Source organism: Cupressus sempervirens, chromosome 7 (genome assembly GCF_028749045.1).
Source record: "Cupressus sempervirens isolate cs-2001-9-10 chromosome 7, ASM2874904v1, whole genome shotgun sequence".
NCBI classification, from domain to species: domain Eukaryota; kingdom Viridiplantae; phylum Streptophyta; class Pinopsida; order Cupressales; family Cupressaceae; genus Cupressus; species Cupressus sempervirens.
The window spans coordinates 29,008,557-29,013,801 of record NC_143124.1 but is presented as its reverse complement, the minus strand read 5'-3'; the positions used below and the strand labels follow the sequence as shown (position 1 = coordinate 29,013,801).

The window sequence follows — 5,245 nt, the reverse complement described above, 5'->3', positions numbered from 1 at the left end:
CATCCATCAAACATTCTCACATTACGGTTGTCTAAGTGTTCAGTAATTTAAAGCGAATAGAAAAGAAAATGAAAAATAGAGCAGGTTTTCCATAGGCTTGCTGTCTGAGTTTCATCTGGGTAAAAAGCCCAACCCCAACATGGTACAAGATACATCAAGACTGCAAAAGTCATAAATATTCCAAACTAGAAGAGGAAATTAAATCATAGACTAGTCATGGCAGCTTCATTACAACATCAAAACCTTGCAGGATAAAATACCTCAAGGTTATGCAAGATATATTAGGACTGTAAAGGTAATAAATATTTGAAGAATTGGAGAGAAAATTTAGTGATACAAAAATATTAGAACTAAATATTTCAAGAGTTGGGGAGAAAACAAAATCATAGATGAAAAGATGAGATCAGATCATATGGTTGAAACCTTAGGAACGTCAAACAGGGAACTGATGAATAATTTGAGTCCATGGATTCTTCTCTGAAGCAGGATTGACAGCTCTGAGAGCCCGCCAGACAGCACTGTTGCACTTGAATCCAGACCCAAATGCAATTTGCCACGTTCTGTCTCCCTTCCTCATTCTTCCCTTGGCTTCACTGTACGCCAGTTCATACCATAACGAGCTGCTAGACGTATTACCAAATCGGTAAAGGGTCATTCTTGACGGTTCCATATCCCATTCTGAAAGCTGCAAATTCTTCTCAATTTCATCCAAAACCGCCCTTCCTCCGGCATGTATGCAGAAATGCTCAAATGCAAGCTTGAAATCTGGAATGTAGGGCTTTACCTTCATCCTAAAAAATTTCCTGCCCACCAAAGTTGCAAAGAAGAGAATTTGCTCTGACATGGGGAGAACCAGAGGACCCAGAGTGGTTATGTTAGTCTTCAAAGCATCCCCTGCTACTGCCATGAGCTCTTTAGATAATGAAACCCCCACCCTTCCCATATCATCCTCTTCTTGGCAAACGCACTGAAAGCATTTATCATCAGCACCTTTGTTGGTCCTAACGGTATGCACTAGCTCATATTTCGCCCTCCTCTTCTCTGATCTTTTGTTCGACAATAAAATGGCGGCACCCCCCATCCTAAAAATGCAATTAGATACGAGCTTGGATCTGTCGTTCCCAATATACCAGTTCAATGTAATGTTCTCCATGCTAACAACTATTGCATAAGAATTCCTATGAGCTTGAAGCAAGTCCTTCCCCAGATCAATAGATATCAGACCAGCGCTACAACCCATGCCCCCTAGATTGTAACTCAAAATGTTCCTCCTCAACTTGTAGTGGTTTATTACCATTGCAGACAGGGAAGGATTGGGATTGAAAACGCTACAGTTCACAATTAGTATCGCAATGTCCTTGGGCTTCACACCCGTTTTCGCAAAAAGGTCATCAATGGCACCGAACATAACCATCTCCGCTTCTTTCCTAGCCTCTGCCATGCACGGATTTGGGGGCACTCTAAGCACTGCTTCAGGAAAGTAAGTCTCCTCCCCTATACCTGAAAGCTCAAGGATCTTCCTTTGGAATTCTAAGCTCGGCTCGGAAAATGTATCAGTCGATTTAGAGCAATTCATGAACAATTCTCTACTACATTTCCTCTCATCCTCCGGCTCGTAACATGCAAAATCCACAAGGAAAACTGACCTTGGCCTTGTCATAATGTGGAGCGTGGTACAAAAAACCAACAATGTTGAACAGAGGATTGCGATGGCACAAAGCAAAAGATACATTGCGTCTGTTCCACCTCTTTGAAAATCCAGGAAGCTGGTGCTCAAATTGTAGGCGTTTGAATCAATACCAGAATAGGGAATTCCAGTACCCAAATGAAACGGATTGAGTACAGAATCTCTACTAAGGGGAATTACGGATCTGAGTCTGGGCCGAGATGGCGAAAAGGTTTAATACTCAATGCCCAATATGCTTAACACAGAGATAAAACCCTCGTATAACAAACCAGATACCCGAATTGCCCGTCAAATGAGATTGAGCGTCATTCTCAGAATTTCCTTGATTGCTGAATTGAATTGAGAAAGGCCAAAAACTATGAGAAAATATGGGCAACGAATGCAGGATATATAGAAGATATTTTATGTGCAAGAAGGCGCAAGCATGGGGGATTCTATTTAGTGCCCTCATGACACAATAAACAAAACGGCTAACTGCATTGAACGTGGTTGAATTCAACTATGCACACTCTTTTGTTGGTTTTTACCACGTAAGATATTTCAACTCACTTTGCAATCAACGGTTATCATGACCATAGATAACATTTGTTTTCCTGTTTTTTGATTCGTGAACTGCTGCTCACCTCTTTTTTAATTCGTCCAACTGTTACATTTTTAACGATTCAAAATGAAAGCGCAGACTCCAGAATTTAGAATAAGAAAATATTTATAAATTGCTATTAATGAATATGTTATTTTGTAGTTTCATCAAATTAATTTAACTAGCAACTGTATGGTAGTGCAATGATGATGCTAATAGATAGATATATTGTGTGGTATATAATAGTTAGATATATTGTGTGGTATATATTGTTCAAGTTAGATATGTTGTGTGGATCTATTAATCATTAGGATTATAGAAATAGGTTATATATTTTAGTTTTGGTAGTTATTAAATATCAATTGAACCACTATATGACTACTTTATTTATGTAAAGAATCTCATTGATCAAAACATAATAAAGTTTCTATTATTTTCTATTACATTCAAATTTGGGGCATAACAGTATGTATCCTTCAACAATGGACTGAAGTTTACTGTTTTGATGGTGCTTTTGTTTCTCCGGTTTCATCAAATTAATTGTTATACTTGATTGTGTTTGTTTTGATATAATTGAATATAAATAATTTTTAAACTAAATTAAATTCAATTAAATTCTAATATTCTTGTAATAATTAAATAGAAAGTATAATTTGAAAATTATTTTATAAAATACAATATATATAAATAATGCAATTTTGATATATTTTGTAAGAGGATAGTTATTAAGTTGTAATTGGTTAGTAATTATTAATAGATTTATTATTTTAATAAAAGTTTAAATATATTATAGAAATATGAATATAAATTAAATTTTTTATATATCATTTGATTAATATTTTCCCCTTATATTTATCCCCACTTTATTTTATTGGCCAAGTAACATAATTATAATAATTTATATATACTTCTTTATAGTTGAATTTATTCACAAAATATTTCAATAGTCATATAAAATGGAATATGGAGGAACAAAAAGGTTCTTATAGCAAAATTTTCTTTCAACCAATAGGATTTCATAAAAATAGCTTTTTTTATTGTAAATTTTTTGTAATGATAAATATGGACATCTTTCAATAGTCATATAAAATGGAATATGGAGGAACAAAAAGGCTCTTATAACAAAATTTTCTTTCAACCAATAGAATTTCAAACAAATAATTTTTTATTATAAAAATTTTGAAACCATAAATATGAACATCTTTCAATAGTCATGTAAAATGGAATATGGAGGAACAAAAAGGTTCTTATAACAAAATTTTCTTTCAACCAATAAGATTTCAAATCAATAGCTTTTTTATTATAAAAAATTTGAAACCATAAAGATGAACTTTACAAAACTTAAAATATTTTGCAAATAAAATAAATAAAGTGATATAATGAGTGAAAACTAACAATGAATACAATATTATTAGTCTACAACAAATACAATAAAAATAGAATTATCTAGGAGTTTATATAAATAGTGAAAAAAAAGTGCATGTAAATAATTTTGATTATAATGTTGGTTCAATATTATTAGTCTACAACAAATACAATAAAAATAGAATTATCTAGGAGTTTATATAAATAGTGAAAAAAAAGTGCATGTAAATAATTTTGATTATAATATTTAACCAACAAATTAAGGTTAAATATAGATTAAAATAAGATTTACTTTTGATAAATTGAAATTATATATTATTTTCTTTTTACTATCTTTTGATTGTCTAATTATGTAATTTTAGAGTTTTAACATATATAAATATGAATAAATTATGTATTACTATTGATTCACTTTTGGAAATTATGAATTAATATCTACTAATTAGAGATTACTATTTTTTTCTAATAAATTTTTGTTATCTATTTAAAACTTATATATATTTTAAAAATTATTTTCTTGAAATTTGATTGCGTTGCTTTATTTTGATGTTGTAGGACCACCTTAGTGAGGGGCTTACTCCATCTTCCTTTTCCTTTTGGACATTAGTTTAAAATTTATTTTTACTAACAATTATTTAAAATATTTTATATAGTTGATGAATACATAAGTATATTATAACAGATTATTTGAAGAGGAAGATGAGCCAATAATATATTATTATACTTGCTAGTAGGTTGAGTACTATTGCAATTTTTTTGAATTTTATGGTTTAAATGGTGATTAATTTTTATTTTTCATTTTCTACCTAATTAAATTACTCACTAATTCAATTTCCTTATCAAACTATTACTAGATGTGTTGCCCTGGTATTTATCATACCCAAATTTCAAAAGTTTCAATCAAAATGTGCAAGAGGACATAAAAATTCAATCTTTTAAGTGTTCGAAGACTTATCCAATTGTTGATAGTCTCATGATTTCTAATCCTCCTACTAATGACCAACTTTGCCCTGACTTGAAATTATTGAATTTTGTTTCCTAAGTCTCAAATTATCAATGGTTAATGAAAGACACCAGAATACATGTTTAACCAAACAATTAACCGTTAACCTTCTAAAAGGTTAAGGTTTGGGGGTCAAAACACATATTCTAAACCATTAACCTTTAAAAAGGTTTAGGTTTGGGGTCCAAAACATGCATTTCACTTTGAAATATTAACCTCTCCATCAAAAAGAGGTTAAGATAAATTTCCAAAACATGTATGTTGAACCATTAACCTTAACCTCTCATCCAAAAAGGTTAAAGGTAGAGGTTCAAAACATGCATTTTTGAAAAGCATTTGAATATAGAAGTAACAGTCGGCAACTTAAGCATGTGACTTGCTTGACAAATAAATTTCTATCATTTCTAGAGTTCAGCCTGTGATACATTGGATGGTGTTATTAAATCACTTTCAAATGAATTGAATTCACTATGTGAAGAGAGTTTGGAGTTTGTGGCACCTTGATCAGATATGTAGAAGAAGATGCGATAACTACTTGACATAATATTTGGTCCACTTTAGACATCGTTTGGATCACGAGATGGTTCAAACACCATGGAGATCATGCAAA

General features: G+C 31.6%; 1 pseudogene; it reads right to left on the bottom strand.

The window, feature by feature from the left end:
• Positions 1-408: 408 nt before the first annotated feature.
• Positions 409-1,591, bottom strand: LOC149545267 (3-ketoacyl-CoA synthase 11-like; annotated as a pseudogene).
• Between the last annotated feature and the right edge of the window lie 3,654 nt (positions 1,592-5,245).